This window comes from Lissotriton vulgaris, unplaced genomic scaffold, assembly GCF_964263255.1.
Source record: "Lissotriton vulgaris unplaced genomic scaffold, aLisVul1.2 SCAFFOLD_2394, whole genome shotgun sequence".
Taxonomy (NCBI): domain Eukaryota; kingdom Metazoa; phylum Chordata; class Amphibia; order Caudata; family Salamandridae; genus Lissotriton; species Lissotriton vulgaris.
The window spans coordinates 292,064-308,173 of record NW_028248040.1 but is presented as its reverse complement, the minus strand read 5'-3'; the positions used below and the strand labels follow the sequence as shown (position 1 = coordinate 308,173).

General features: G+C 55.9%; 1 long non-coding RNA gene across 1 annotated transcript in view; it reads right to left on the bottom strand.

Moving 5' to 3' along the window:
• Positions 1-2,447, bottom strand: part of LOC147664947 (uncharacterized) — a 60,304-nt gene extending 57,857 nt beyond the window's left edge. Inside the window, exon 1 of the long non-coding RNA XR_015305078.1 lies at positions 2,404-2,447. This is a non-coding gene — a long non-coding RNA (uncharacterized LOC147664947). The remainder of the gene's footprint in view (positions 1-2,403) is intronic.
• Positions 2,448-16,110: the final 13,663 nt, after the last annotated feature.

Genomic DNA, 16,110 nt, shown 5'->3' with positions numbered 1-16,110 from the left:
GATAGTCCCTCACCCTGACCTATGTGAGTCCCAGTGCCTGACCAGCAGTGTGACCCTCTGCACCTGGGATAGTCCCTCACCCTCCCTATGTGAGTCCCAGCGCCTGACCAGCAGTGTGACCCTCTGCACCTGGGATAGTCTCTCACCCTCCCAATGGGAGTCCCAGCGCCTGACCAGCAGCAGTGTGACCCTCTGCACCTGGGATAGTCCCTCACCCCTACCTATGAGAGTCCCAGCGCCTGACCAGCAGTGTGACCCTCTGCACCTGGGATAGTCCCTCACCCTTACATATGAGAGTCCCAGTGCCTGACCAGCAGTGTGACCCTCTGCACCTGGGATAGTCCCCCCCCTCCCTATGTGAGTCCCAGCGCCTCACCAGCAGTGTGACCCTCTGCACCTGGGATAGTCCCTCCCCCTGACCTATGAGAGTCCCAGGGCCTGACCAGCGGTGTGACCCTCTGCACCTGGGATAGTCCCTCACCCTCCCTATGAGAGTCCCAGCGCTCGTACAGCAGCAGTGTGACCCTCTGCACCTGGGATAGTCCCTCACCCTGACCTATGAGAGTCTCAGCGCCTGACCAGCAGTGTGACCCTCTGCACCTGGGATAGTCCCTCACCCTGACCTATGAGAGTCCCAGCGCCTAACCAGCAGTGTGACCCTCTGCACCTGGTATAGTCCCTCACCCTCCCTATGTGAGTCCCAGCGCCTGACCAGCAGTGTGACCCTCTGCACCTGGGATAGTCCCTCACCCTGACCTATGAGAGTCCCAGCGCCTGACCAGCAGTGTGACCCTCTGCACCTGGTATAGTCCCTCACCCTCCCTATGTGAGTCCCAGCGCCTGACCAGCAGTGTGACCCTCTGCTCCTGGGATAGTCCCTCACCCTCCCTATGTGAGTCCCAGCGCCTGACTAGCAGTGTGACCCTCTGCACCTGGGATGGGCTTCAGTCCCTTACCCTTACCTATGAGAGTCCCAACGCCTGACCAGCAGTGTGACCCTCTGCACCTGGGATGGGCTTCAGTCCCTCACCCTCACCTATGTGAGTCCCAGTGCCTGACCAGCAGTGTGACCCTATGCACCTGGGATAGTCCCTCACCCTGATCTATGACAGTTCCAGCGCCTGACCAGCAGTGTAACCCTCTGCACCTGGGATAGTCCCTCACCCTGACCTATGTGAGTCCCAGCGCCTGACCAGCAGTGTGACCCTCTGCACCTGGGATAGTCCCTCACCCTGACCTATGTGAGTCCTAGCGCCTGACCAGCAGTGTGACCCTCTGCACCTGGGATAGTCCCTCACCCTTACCTATGTGAGTCCCAGCGCCTGACCAGCAGTGTGACCCTCTGCACCTGAGATGGACTCCAGCCCCTCCCCCTCCCTATGTGAGTCCCAGCGCCTGACCAGCAGTGTGACCCTCTGCACCTGGGATAGTCCCTCACCCTGATCTATGACAGTTCCAGCGCATGACCAGCAGTGTAACCCTCTGCACCTGGGATAGTCCCTCACCCTCACCTATGTGAGTCCCAGTGCCTGACCAGCAGTGTGACCCTATGCACCTGGGATAGTCCCTCACCCTGATCTATGACAGTTCCAGCGCCTGACCAGCAGTGTAACCCTCTGCACCTGGGATAGTCCCTCACCCTGACCTATGTGAGTCCCAGCGCCTGACCAGCAGTGTGACCCTCTGCACCTGGGATAGTCCCTCACCCTGACCTATGAGAGTCCCAGCGCCTGACCAGCAGTGTGACCCTCTGCATCTGGGATAGTCCCTCACCCATACCTATGTGAGTCTCAGCGCCTGACCAGCAGTGTGACCCTCTGCACCTGGGATAGTCCCTCACCCTGACCTATGACAGTCCCAGCGCCTGACCAGCAGTGTGACCCTCTGCACCTGGGATGGGCTTCAGTCCCTACCTCCCTATGTGAGTCCCAGTGCCTGACCAGCAGTGTGACCCTCTGCACATTGGATAGTCCCTCACCCTCCCTATGTGAGTCCCAGCGCCTGACCAGCAGTGTGACCCTCTGCACCTGGGATAGTCCCTCACCCTGACCTATGACAGTCCCAGCGCCTGACCAGCAGTGTGACCCTCTGCACCTGGGATGGGCTTCAGTCCCTACCTCCCTATGTGAGTCCCAGTGCCTGACCAGCAGTGTGACCCTCTGCACCTGGGATGGTCTTCAGTCCCCCCCTCCCTATGTGAGTCCCAGCGCCTGACCAGCAGTGTGACCCTCTGCACCTGGGATGGTCTTCAGTCCCCCCCTCTCTATGTGAGTCCCAGTGCCTGACCAGCAGTGTGACCCTCTGCACATGGGATAGTCCCTCACCCTCCCTATGTGAGTCCCAGCGCCTGACCAGCAGTGTGACCCTCTGCACCTGGGATAGGTTTCAGTCTCTCACCCTTACCTGTCCTTGCACCTCTGCTGCTCTGGGCTGCCAGTTGCACTGCTCCTCTCAGCAGAGCCAGAGGCTTTATTCAGGTGTGGAGAGGGCGGGGCAGAGGACAGGGAGGGTCAAGAGGAGGTGGGGATGAGGGAGGAGAGGGTGGAGCCAGAGGGGGGTGGAGGAGCCAGTTATAGAGGGAGGGGCCAGAGGAACTGGAGGAGCCAGAGGAAGAAAGAGGGAGGAGCCTGAGGGCTGATGGAGGGAGGAGCCAGGGACAGAGGGAGGGGCTAGAGACAGGGAGGAGCAGAGGACAAGGAGGGTCAAGAGGAGGTGGGGATGAGGGAAGAGAGGGTGGAGCCAGAGGGGGGGGGGAGGAGCCAGTTGTAGAGGGAGGGGCCAGAGGAAATGAAGGAGCCAGAGGAAGAAAGAGGGAGGAGCCTGAGGGCTGATGGAGGGAGGAGCCAGGGACAGAGGGAGGGGCTAGAGACAGGGAGGAGCAGAGGACAAGGAGGGTCAAGAGGAGGTGGGGATGAGGGAAGACTGTGAGAGGAGGCCAGGGACAAATGGAGCCATGGGAAGAGAGAGGGAGGGAGGAGTCAGGGGAAGAGGGAGGAGTCAGGAGCAGAGAGAGGGAGAAGCCTGAGGGCAGATGGAGGGAGGAGCCAGGGGCAGAGAGTGGGCGGAGCCAAATGGAGGGAGGAGCCAGGGACACAGAGAGGGAGGAGCCAGAGGCAGAGGGAGGAGTCAGGAGCAAGAAGAGAGATGAGCAGATGGACAAGGAGGGTCAAGAGGTGGTGGGGATGTCGGAAGAGAAGGAGGAGCCAGAGAGAGGGAGGAGTCTGGGGCAGAGAGAGCGAGGAGCCAGGGGCGGAGATAGGGAGGAGTCAGGGGCAGAGAGAGGGAGGAGCCAAGTATACAGAGTGGGAGGAGCCAGAGACAGAGGGAGGAGTCAGAGGCAGAAAGAGGGAGTGGCCAGAGAGAGAGGGAGGCGGCAGATGGAGGAGCCTTTGGCAGAGAGGGAGGAGCCAGAGAGAGCGCGGGAGGAGCTTGAGGCTGAGATAGAGGGAGGGGAGAAGTCAGGGGAAGAAAGAAGGATGAGCCAGAGAGAGGGAGGAGCCAGGGGAAGAGGGAGTAGTCAGGGGCAGAAACAGGGGGAGCCAGGGGCAGAGGGAGGAGGGAGTTAAGGGAAAGCTGAAGTTAAAACACTTTAACAATGGGTGGAACTCTGGTCAGGGCAAGACAAGGCATGAGTGGACAGCCAAGGGCACTTCTACGGCAAGGCAAGAGTAGACATTGGAGGCGCTTCAAGGACCAGGCATGGCTAGACAACCGCACTGCATTTTAGCCCTGTATTTATAAACAGCCTTTGGTCTTTTCTCTCTCACTGTGATTGCGCTTTTAATGATCCTAAATTTTTATTTTATTTTAAACTTAGACTTGCACAGTAGGGTTTCATTACCTACATTTCCTTTTGGAAATCCTGTTGTATCCACTTCCCCGGTCCGACGCGGCACTAGTCGATTGATTGGAGGGAAGTGGACACGCCTCCTGCATCGCCTACCTCACTTCCGGTCGGGAACTCCGACCACAGCCTTTCACGCGCCCAGCCGCTATTTAATCATATGCTGGGCCGGACATGAAGTGGGTGCGCGGCTGGCCCGCCAATGGCAAGCCCGTCTGTGCCCGTCCGCGCCAAGACCGTGACAAGGGCAGGAATTGCTGCCCACATCGGTCCTGAACTCATCTGCAGCACTGAAAACCTTTCACAAAGGGGGATCTGGCTAATGCCTGAGAGCACCGGAGACGGTATAGGGGCTTGTTCATGTCACCACTGCAAACGAGAAATTCCTATTGCAACTGACAACCACAAATTAGTTGCACCCCTTAACACTGCCCAAATAAAAGGGGGATTAATCAATGCCCGCTCTATGTGCAAACACAGCCAAGATATCAGAGACTTAATAAAGGAACAACAGCTAGATTTCCTATTTATCACGAGACCTGGCTGAAAGATTGGTGTAAGCCGGACATCGTGCCAGCCTCACCACCACTGGGCATGATCTGTAGAAATGACAGAGGAGACACCAGAGGAGGGGGTCTGACCATTGTCCTCAGAGACACACTGCACTGCACCAACTTTGAAATAGACACACTCAAGGGAGCAGAAAGTCTTGGATTCAGCATCTCATTAAATGCCCCGATGTCCTTCTCAGGAGGCCTGATCTATCGGCCACCGGGTCATAGCACCGCGTTCACTGACTCACTAGGGGAGACCGCGCAAGTCACCTCCTACTTAGATATGCAAACTTCACATTATTAGGTGATTTCAACCTACACATAGAAGACAAAAAAGAGCCAGGTGTAGACAACTTCCTTCAAATAACAGAAATGCTAGGGCAAACCCAGAACGTGGATGCTCCCACACATGGAGCTGGCCACACACAGGATGGGGTCTGCTCTAACTTCACCCTCCTCTCTACCGACCCACCAATCCCCCAGATATGGTCAGACCACAATTTTAGCCCCTCACGTTGAAGATTCCTTTGACAAATCATCAAGACAAACAACCAACTAGCCTGCAGCCCAGGCGTAACGGGACACAACTAGCACGCAATCCCAAGCTGGCTACTACCGCACAGGCTCAGGTGCCTACCCTGATAGGGAACACTGCAGCAGACTCGCGTCTCTTCCGCATTTGGATGACGACTGTCAGTGATGAACTTATCACACAAGCTAAAATCACCTTCACCAACGGAGAAACATATATGTTAAATACAGTGGGACTCAAAGAGGAGCCTTGCGATCTCCGCAGAAGGTCGATACGGAGTCCAAATAAAATTGGTTACATCTTTACTTTCTGTGACCAATCTGTCAGGAATAAGGACAGGAGCTCCAAGGCAGAGTCTGACACCCCAATTTCCTGAAGGTGTGTGTTGGACTTGGCCCTTCTGGCAGGTTCACCCTTAAACTTTTTGCTTTTTATGGTGACCCAGTGTTAGTGATTTTTTGGTTTCTGCGCACTTTACCACTGTATCCCAGGGTAAAGTGCGTAAGTGTAGTGAGGTTGGCCTGCCCTCCCATAGGAATGCATGGGGAATATATGTGTCCATGCTAGTTCCTGATGCGTGGGGAGTGCAAGCTCGAGTTTGGTATGTGCGGACGCGTGGAATTAAATGCTGCGCGATGATGTGTGCAGCGTTATTGTATCTAGTGTGGAAGTGCCACTTCTAGAAGTTGGCATGTCTGTGTAATTTAGGTGAAATGACTGGCTGGCGTGTGATTGGATGGAGCTGGCTGGTGTGCCAGGCTCCACGAGTCAGGATGGGTCCGCCCCAGTGGTGAATGGGAGATCTGCATGTTGATGGCTGGGGAGGAGTGCACCTGGGACCTGAATAGGGCTGGGCTTTCCCCACACAATGCTGGCTCCGCCCCCTGTGGTGCGTCTAATGTCCCTAGCCTGGCCAGTGAATGGAAAGAGTGGCTGAGCACAACAAAGTGCTCCAAAAGCAGTTGCATCTGGTTTTACCTTCGCCCTGCACCTAAGGACAAAGGGTTTCTGTATATAAAAAGGGGCTGTGTCCCCTTGCAAAATGTTCTCTGTTCCTGATCCTGACTGGAGGGCGGCCTGCTGCTGCTGGGCACCAGGAGGACCGCCACTAGGACTGCCTTCCTGCCTGGAGGGCCCAGTGAGCTGGCCCATGGGCCCAGACTTTGCCCCTCCCTTGCTTTTTCCTTCCTAGAGACTTTCCTGGACTGTGGGGATCCCTGCCTGCTAGCCCCTGGAAAGCGCTGGTCTCCCCCTGCTGGAAATAGTGCATTCGCGCAGCTGGAGCGATGATCCCTGCCCTAAGGGATCCCCCAGCGTGTGGGAAGATCCCCCTTAGCTGCATTTCCAAGGCGGTGCCCACCCGACATTTTCCCAGCAAAATTGATCATTTTAACACGGGTGCCCACCCCGTCTTGTGATTAGTTTTGCGGGGCCTACCCCGCTGCTGCCGTGGCTTTTTGTTCTCGAGGGAGCCTACCCCTCTGTTAATTTATCCCCCAGCCTGCAGTGCCTGGAGGGGCCGCCGAGCTGCCCGCGGTGACCCGGAAGTACTGCCTCCAAAAACCACCAAGAGCCCACCCGCTCTCCGGTGTCAGGAGGAAAAGTGCCGGCGAGATCGAGGAGATGAGCCTGTGACGGGCAGCAACAGTAGAGGTGGGGCAGAGGGGGGCGCAAGGCACATTGTTGGTGCCTGCCCCCGCCGCAGTGAGAGGAGTCGCACCGCTCTCCCCCACCAGCAGAGACCCGGTGAGTGAAGATCCGGGCTGTTGGGTTCGGGGAGGTGCGGGGCTCCTCGCACCGATCACCGAGCGGCCCCGACTGGCAGTGGGCCGCTCCCACGAAGCTCCCTAGTTCTAAGGAGAGAGGGGGCATATTTCTTTTCAGAGCCCGGTGGCTCTAACGCGAGAAAGAGGCGCCGTTGTGTGTAGAGCCCACGAGGGCTCCGGGGCAATTTGTCTGTGTCGAGTCACCGAGAGGGACTCCCACGAAGGGGGCCATCCTGATTTAGCCCAAGAGGGCCCCGGGGTCATTGTGTTCATTTCGAGTCCCAAGAGGAGGGACTCCAACGCAGGCGCCAGCATTGTTTAGAGCCCAGGAGGCTCAGGGGGCAATTTGGTTATCCCGAGCCCAGGAGGCTCCTACGCTAGTTCTCGCCCCATTGTGTGTCTCGAGCCTACGGGGCTCCCACGTGTGTATTGCCTCATTGGTGATTTCAGCTGCCCAGCACTTAGTGGGCAGCTGCTACGTTTAGGCTTTGCGCATTCTTCTTTTGCTGCCTGCGCAGCCTGCCCTGACATTCTGGACACAGGCGTTTCAGCCCCTGAGAGGCCAGTTGGCCTGGGGACAGTTCTGGTGTTGTGCCCTTGCGTTGGGTACGTGCTCTGGCCCTAAGTGATCTTTTGCGCAATTGTGATTTACCTGCCTAAGGTGATTTCTGCATCAAGTGTAATGTCTTTGTGCCTATACCTCTGAATGTATGTGATGCTTAGGAGGTTGTTTTCCTAATATAGGTCCTACTAGTGAGCTCATGATTCCCTGCGTGATATTTTCCTAAGGTGGTTAGGGTTGCGTATGTGGTACTTACCTCTCACCAGTGGTTGTGTGCTCTATTTTCTACTTTGTGCTACATGTGTTAATTAGTGCTACAATGCTACAATGATATGTTCTATGTGCTAATTATTATTTCTACCAAGTGCTAGTTCTAAAAGTGCCTATTCTTGACAGTGGTCCATGTGGCCCTGTCCTGTACATATATCCCCTGTAAATTCTGCCCGTGCCTGTTGGCACATTGTAAAGTGTGTGTTTTTATCTAATGTGTTTTGGTATAGTACAAAGGCAATTTTTATATATAACCTTGTGTGGAGTTTCCTTTGTGGTGGGCCTTGGGTGTTATTGCTGGGTGCACGCCCAAACACTTAACCTACATAGCCTCCGAGATTAGCCTTGCTGCTCGCGTCACGTTACCTAGAGGGTGAGCAGGGGTTATCTTGGCGTGTAACTCCCTTGCCCTGACTAGAGAGATGGTTTCTGCCTGGCTTTGGCACAAGCCTCAGCCAACCGCAAACCCCATTTCTAACAGTGGTTGGTCAGTCGTGTCGACGAGATGGTATCAAAGGCCGCAGATAGGTCCAGTAGTATTAACAAAGAAGTATGCTCAGCTTCTACTTGGGTCTATATTATTTACTGTGGATTTTAAGGCAGCTCAGAGCCGTGGCCATTCCCGATTCCATATTGGGAGCAGTCAAGCAAGTGATGCTGCTCCAAGTAGGACCTTAATTGGGCATTTAGATGTTTCTGACAGATATAAGAGGGAACAAGTAACAAAGAGATTGACTGATAATGTTTAGTTTCTGATGGGTCCAGGTTGGTTTTCTTCAGTCGAAGCTTGACAGCCGCTGTTTTCTAGCTAAAAGGATAACGTTCTTAGGAGATGGCCAGAGTGAGAATTGAAGTTAGGTGGGGCACCATCAGCTCCCCTCCCAGTTTCATATATTTCAGGGGGCTGGGTTCCAATGGGAACCCAGATGTAATTCCCCCTAGGAATTGATCAGTCTGTTCATGAGCTAGAGGAAGAAAAGTGAAGTGAAGCTATCACAGTGCTGGGGATGTCGTACTGATGGGTGTACAGCCCCCGTATTCTCCACGGATTCCCTGTGCACTTACAATGTTCAAGAATGGACTTAGATACTGTAGGGTCAGATCTGCTCATACAAATATGCCCACACGTGGGATATTGTGAACCGTGCCTTAGGGCTGTAAGGCCTGGAATAGGGGGGACTTACCTATATCCCATGCAGTGTCTGTGGGCATGAAACACAAGGATGTGTTTCATTTCGACTCTTCAGTTTTCTCTGCCCCAAGGCACGCAGGCTGCATGGGCAGTGGGCAGGGTCTTGGTGAGGGGTACCTGGGGTGGCACGCATCCTGCACGGGCAGGGGGCAGGGCCTTGGTGAGGGGTACCTGGGGTGGCACGCATCCTGCACTGGCAGGGGGCAGGGCCTTGGTGAGGGGTCCCTGGGGTGACACAATTAGTGCTGCAGCCCAGAGGACCCTCTTCAGTACTGAGGCAATAGGTACCAGGGGTTTATTATAAAAAACAAGGACTTCTGTGGACACTTAATTAAGTCATCTCAATGTTTATGAGCACAATGGCAATATATCGGGTTATGGTGATATTGGAGAGAGAAGGAAGCAAACACACCTCTGATTTGTTTGTGAATCAAAAATATTTATATAAACATTGAAATTAAATATTGTTAAAAAGTAATACATTTGAATATATAGTTCTGAGTGAGGGGTGTCCTAGTGAAAAACGGAACCTAGGAAATTAGTGACATATATGTGAAATACATACGAGGTTTCCAATGCTTCATATAAATGACCCTTAACATATATATGTACAGTGGACAGCGCTAGATACCACTCGGTTTTACGAGTAAGTTGTTGCATTTTTTCCTTTTGAGCATGTTTGATTTTTTCAACTTTCAGCATGATTCGTTCTTCGGCACAGGGCATCGGCGTTCAGAGTATTCACGCACTCTGAGTCATTTATTATTTACCGCAAGCACTGTAGTTTGAGCATTTTCACCATTTTACCCCTGCAACTGCTTTTAACGTTAGTTCTTCGTGTAAACAACAGCTCAACTTATGGTTTTATTTCACTTAGATTTCACGAACAAGAAACACTTCTTCCTCAACTAACGCATGTTTAATGGCACAATTTCCCCATTCACGGTTGAAGTGCACGTTACCACCATGACCGCGTGGTCCTTGGATATTGACACACGCCCATCTACTTTTTCAGATTATCCCCAGATGAAGGCCTTGTTGGCCGAAATGCATTGGGATATGTAAAGTTGTCGATTTGTGAATCATCATTAATGCATTTTGGGAAATGAAAATCAATACTTCTCATGAAGCTGTTGTGTTGTGAATGAACAATACAACCTGATATTACATTGGAATTTGATTTGGATTATTGTCTTTATTGAACGGTTGGAGCCTCACTAGAGCACTGTTGACCAGTGCCCTGGGGACATTCCCCACGTTTATGGGGATGCAATTACGTTTGATTGCGGACACAATCTGGTTCAGAGAGTGATAACAGGGAGCACAGCTTATTGGAGAATTTTCCAGAGGAATTCAGCTGTGCACTTCCAGGCGAGGTCGCCCCCACTCACCGCTGCTCCTGCCGACTCCTGCCTCGCTCCTTTGCTGCTTTGCCGCTCCTGCCTCGCTGCTGCCTGGAACGCCCCAGCCGCCGCAGAACCGCTAATTTCTCGCCGCTGACTCCCGGCGGCCCGCCCCCTTCCTGCCTGTTAGACCCGGCCTCGTGGCGTGATCCCTCCTGACCCGTAGCAACCTCCCGTCCGAGCTTCCACCACAACAGACCCCTGAGTCCCCCGGCCAATCCCAACCTTTCCTACACGTTAAGCCCTGACCCTTTCCGGACTTCCCAGCCCGTGCCTCCATCTTCCCGACCCATAGGCCCTGTGTGCCCCCTTTTCGGCACCTAAGATGGTTGCCCGAGCCAGCGCGGCCTAGGTCGAGAGGCGCCACCCTGGCTGGAAGACAGAGCGCTCCCTGCGAGTGAGAGAGGGAGGAGCAGTATCCTTCACACCTCCGACCTCTCCTTGAGAAGTGGGTTTCGATCGCCCCTCCGGCCGCCCGGAGGGCTGGCTCCACGCCTGCTGTGTGTCTGGGACTCCTCCCGAAACCAACTGAATGAATCAAAGGGGCCGCGTGACAGGAAACCCCAACAAGCGGCCCCCAGGTGCCAAGACCCCTGCCGACCAGACTCCGGAGATCAAAGAGGAGAAGTCCTATAACTGGGGATGATCCTGGACTATCGGCAGATTCGACTCTGGAACATCAAGAGCCCTGCTGGCGTGGTCGCGGCTCATTTGGCAGAGAAGGACTTCTGCTGGAACCACCAGAGCCCTGCTGAGTGACTCGCGGCTCCCCTGCAACTTTGAACCACCTGAGCCCTGCTGAGTGACTCGCGGCTCCCCCGAAGATCGTAAGAACTCCGACCTCGTGCTTGAGCATTGCTGAGTGACTCACGGCTCTCCTGCCACCTTGAACCTCCTGAGCCCTGCTGAGTGACTTGCGGCTCTCTGACTCTCCTGGTCCAGCTAGACCCTGAAAGACCGCCCCGTATCCCCCGGCTGGAGGATTGAGAGCTGTGCGCCGGATACGCAACAACATTGACTCTGATCCTAAAGACTGTCCCGCTACCCTTACCCTAACCAAGACTCTGCAGCTCTGCTGCGCTTGTAATTACTAGCTTGTCTGATCATAAAGATCTCCCTTGAAATACGAGATAAAGAAACGTTCTTAAGAAGCTACGGTGTGGTGTCTCCTTGTCGTGTGGCGCTTGTGTAGTGTGTGCGATCCTGGACTCGAGACTCTCTCCCTGAGGAGTCTCTCCCTCCAGTGCTCGTCTTCGTACCTAGGGAGGTGGGTCCTAGGGTGGTCAGGTGTGATTCGCTGGGTGAGCACTCGGGTCTCCAAAGGCCCCACAGGGGAATCTTCCCGCACCAATCAAGGACCACCCCGCCAGAGAGGGGGGGGAAACCAGGGAAGCCCAAGAGAGGCACAGTCCGGTCCCCAGCGCAGCCCCCCGAGAACAACACCCCCGAATTTCCCCGCACCTCCACCTGCCACGACCGGTCCCCCGGGGAGACCGCACAAGGTGACCATCACCTGCTTTAGATGCCAGAAGCCCGGTCACTACGCCACTGATCCCCTGTGTCCCATGGCCCCACGTATCCCTACCACCACTCCCCCAGCTAGGCAGATAGCGAATGTAGCTCTAGGGGAAGAGTTTGAGGACACCGAGGAATGGGAACCTGCTGCCATGGCCCTAGTATCCCTGGGAGATAGAGAGATGGTCCCAGGGAACCTCCTACCCTCCAACACCGAGAAGTACCGCCAGTCCGTCATCGTGAACGGCCACCGAGTGGAGGCCCTCCGTGACACCGGTGCCAGCCATCTAGTAAGAGAAGATCAGATCCTCCCTAATGTCATGTGCCCTGTAATTTCAGCAGATAATACCGAGAGCCTGTGTAAGGTAGGCCTCATACCCTTTGAGTGGGAGGGAGTAGCAGGAGAATTAAAAGTAGCGGTCAGGACATCCCAACCTGTTGACTGCCTTCTGGGGAACGACCTAGAAAGTTCCCAATGGAAGCAGGTCAAGCGTCGCACCCAGCTAGGAATGATGGGTCTTTCCGAGTGGGTGTGTGCTACCACCCGATCCATGACAGCCCGACTGCCCCCGACAGAGAAATTGAGGAAGAACCGGCAGACCTTCCCCCTGTGGACGGCGACCGGGCTGATCTAGCCGAGGCTTCCGACCCCGCCCCCTGAAGAGGAGGAGATGAGGAGGACGAAGCCCTACACCCCGATTCCACACAGGTCACTGAGCTGGTTGATCTGCCCGAATTGGCGCAGTGGCGCCACAAGGGGGGCCCCGCCCGAGAGGAGTTCTGCCAAGAACAAGCGACATGTCCGTCCCTGGACGGGCCCCGGCGACAGGCCGCAGCTCAGGCGGCAGGCGACCAATCAGGTACGCACTGGCTGTACTAGGAGAATGACCTCCTCTACAGCGAACAAAAGTCGGCAGAGCTAGGATCAGCCCGAGTGCTGATGGTACCCCTACGCTTCCGCGACTTCCTCCTGAACTTGGCCCACGATATACCCTTAGCTGGCCACTTGGGCCAAGACAAAGCTTACAGCCGCCTGGTTACGCACTTCTAATGGCCCAAGATGAAAACAGACGTAGAAGCCCACTGCAAGTCCTGCCCCACATGCCAGGCTAGTGGGAAAAGCGGAGGAAAGCGCAAGGCTCCCCTCCAACCCTTCCCCGTTGTCAGTACCCCCTTTGAACGAGTTGGAATTGACATTGTGGGGCCCCTGGACCCCAAGACCTCTCAAGGTCACCGCTTCATCCTCGTCCTAGTGGACCATGCCACTCGCTACCCAGAAGCCATACCCCTACGCACCGTCACGGCCCCCGTGGTGGGCCGGGCGCTGATGGGAATCTTTTCCCGTGTAGGATTTCCCCGCGAAGTCGTGAGCGACCGCGGGATGAACTTTATCTCCCGGTACATGACATCCCTTTGGCAGCAATGTGGAGTGTCCTATCGGTTCACCACTCCGTATCACCCCTAAGGAAATGGCCTAGTAGAGCGGTTTAACCGGACTCTCAAGGGGATGATCATGGGCTTAGAGGAGCCCCTCCAGCGTAAGTGGGACATCCTGCTCCCCTGCCTCCTATTCGCCTACCGGGAAGTTCCTCAGAAATCCTCGGGGTTTAGCCCGTTCGAACTCCTGTACGGACACCCTGTCCGGGGGCCCCTCAGCCTAGTCCGAGAGGGGTGGGAGACTGCCCCCCGCGACCCTCCTCTGGAGGTGTTCCGGTACATCCTGACCCTCCAAAATCAGACTCGAAAGTTCCGAGAATTGGCCGAGGCCAACCTGGAGGCGAGTCAGGAAGAAATGAAGCGCTGGTACGACCAGAATGCCACTCTGGTCGAGTTCCAACCGGGCCAGCAGGTATGGGTCATGGCCCCAGTAAAACCTTGCGCCCTCCAGGATAAGTGGACGGGGCCCTTCAAGGTGATCGAGCGGAAAAGCCAAGTCACGTACTTGGTAGACGTCCAGTCCCCCCGAAACCCCCTGCGGGTCCTGCACGTGAATCGCCTCAAGCCTCACTTCGTGCGGACGGAGTTGAGCCTGCTGGTGGCCACAGATGACGGGGCGGAAGAGGAGACGGAGCCTCTCCCTGACCTCCTGTGCACCCAGGAGAAGGATGGCTCAGTGGAAGGAGTGAACCTCTCTCCCTCCCTCACTCCCCAGCAGTGCGAGGACTGCCGCCAGCTCCTGGGGCAGTTCTCGGACCTGTTCTCCCTCGTCCCCAAAGTCACCGACTGGTGTGTCCACGACGTGGACACCGGAGACAGCCCGCCTGTGCGACACAGAGCCTACAGAGTCCCCGATTGAGTCCGGTCCTGCATTCAGGCAGAGGTCTCGAAGATGTTGTCCTTGGGGGTGGTTGAACCCTCAGACAGCCCCTGGGCCAGCCCAGTGGTGCTGGTCCCAAAGGCCGCTGCCCCCGTTGCCGCCCCTGAGCTGAGGTTCTGTGTGGACTACCGGGGGTTCAATGCAGTCACCCGAGCCGACGCCCACCCCATTCCCCGCGCGGATGAGCTCATTGACCGTCTCGGTCAGCTTGCTTCCACAGCACCTTTGACTTGACCTGCGGATACTGGCAAATTGCGCTCACAGAGGGAGCCAAGGAGCGGTCCGCCTTCTCCACCCCGGACGGGCATTATCGCTTTCGCGTAATGCCCTTCGGGATGAAAAATGCCCAGCCACTTTTCAGAGACTTGTAAACAAGGTCCTGGCTGGGCTGGAAGAGTTCAGTGCCGCATATCTGGACGATATCGCAGTCTTCAGTTCAGAATGGAGCGAGCACCTCCGGCACCTCCGGAGGGTGCTGATGGCCCTGCGCCAGGCAGGTCTCACAGTAAAAGCCAGCAAATGCCAAATCGGGCAAGTATCGGTGGTCTACCTGGTGCACCAGGTGGGAAGTGGGCAGGTCGCCCCTCTGCAGCCTAAGATCAACGCCATCCAAGCCTGGGAACCCCCCACCACCCAAACAGAGGTTCGGGCCTTCCTAGGCCTCACTGGCTATTACCGGAGGTTCATCCGAGGGTACGGCAGCCTCGTAGGTCCCCTCACGGAATTATCTTCCAAGAAACAACCTCAGAAAGTACAGTGGACCCCCGCCTGCCAGGAGGCGTTTGATGCCCTCAAGAGAGCCATGTGCACTGCCCCGGTACTACAGGCCCCTGACTATTCCAAAGAATTTGTAGTACAAACGGATGCCTCAGAGCACGGCATTGGGGCCGTACTGTCCCAACTGAATGAGGAAGGTCTAGACCAGCCAGTAGCCTTCATTAGCCGAAGGCTACTCCCCAGGGAGCAGAGATGGAGCACCATTGAACGAGAAGCGTTCGCTGTAGTCTGGGCCCTCAAGAAATTACGGCCCTACCTGTTCGGAACCCATTTCAGAGTCCAGACGGATCATCGACCATTGCGGTGGCTGATGCAGATGCGGGGCGAGAACCCCAAACTGCTGCGATGGTCGATCTCCAACCACGCCAATGCTGACGGCCTCTCCAGGTTCTTCCGCCTCAGCGAAGAGAACTCCCAAGAGGATGGGTAGTTCTCCCCGACTTTCAGCTGGGGGGGACGCATGTTAGACCCGGCCTCATGGCGTGGTCCCTCCTGACCCGTGGTAACCTCCCGTCCGAGCTTCCACCACAACCGACCCCTGAGTCCCCGGCCTATCCAAACCGTTCCTACATGTTAAGCCCTGACCCTTTCCGGACTTCCCAGCCCGTGCCTCCATCTTCCCGACCCATAGGCCCTGTGTGCCCCCTTTTCGGCACCTAAGATGGCTGCCCGAGCCAGCGCGGCCTAGGTCGAGAGGCGCTACCCTGGCGGGAGGACAGAGCACTCCCCGCGAGTGAGAGAGGGAGGAGCAGTATCCTTCACACCTCCGACCTCTCCTCGAGAAGTGGGTTTCGATCACCCCTCCGGCCACCAGGAGGGCTGGCTCCACGCCTGCTGTGTGTCTGGGACTCCTCCCAAAACCAACTGAATGAATCAAAGGGGCCGCGTGACAGGAAACCCCAACAAGCGGCCCCCAGGTGTCAAGACCCCTGCCGACCAGACTCCGGAGATCAAAGAGGAGCAGTCCTATAACTGGGGTTGCTCCGGGACTATTGGCAGATTCGACTCTGGAACATCGAGAGCCCTGCTGACGTGGTCGCGGCTCGTTTGGCAGAGAAGGACTTCTGCTAGAACTACCTGAGCCCTGCTGAGTGACTTGCGGCTCTCTTTCAACTTTGAACCACCTGAGCCCTGCTGAGTAACTTGCGACTCCCCTGAAGATCGTAAGAACTCCGACATCGTGCTTGAGCCCTGCTGAGTGACTCGCGGCTCCCCTGCAACCTTGAACCACCTGAGCCCTGCTGAGTGACTCGCGGCTCTCTTGCAACTTTGAACCACCTGAGCCCTGCTGAGTGACTCGTGGCTCTCTTGCAACTTTGAACCACCTGAGCCCTGCTGAGTGACTCGTGGCTCTCTTGCAACTTTGAACCACCTGAGC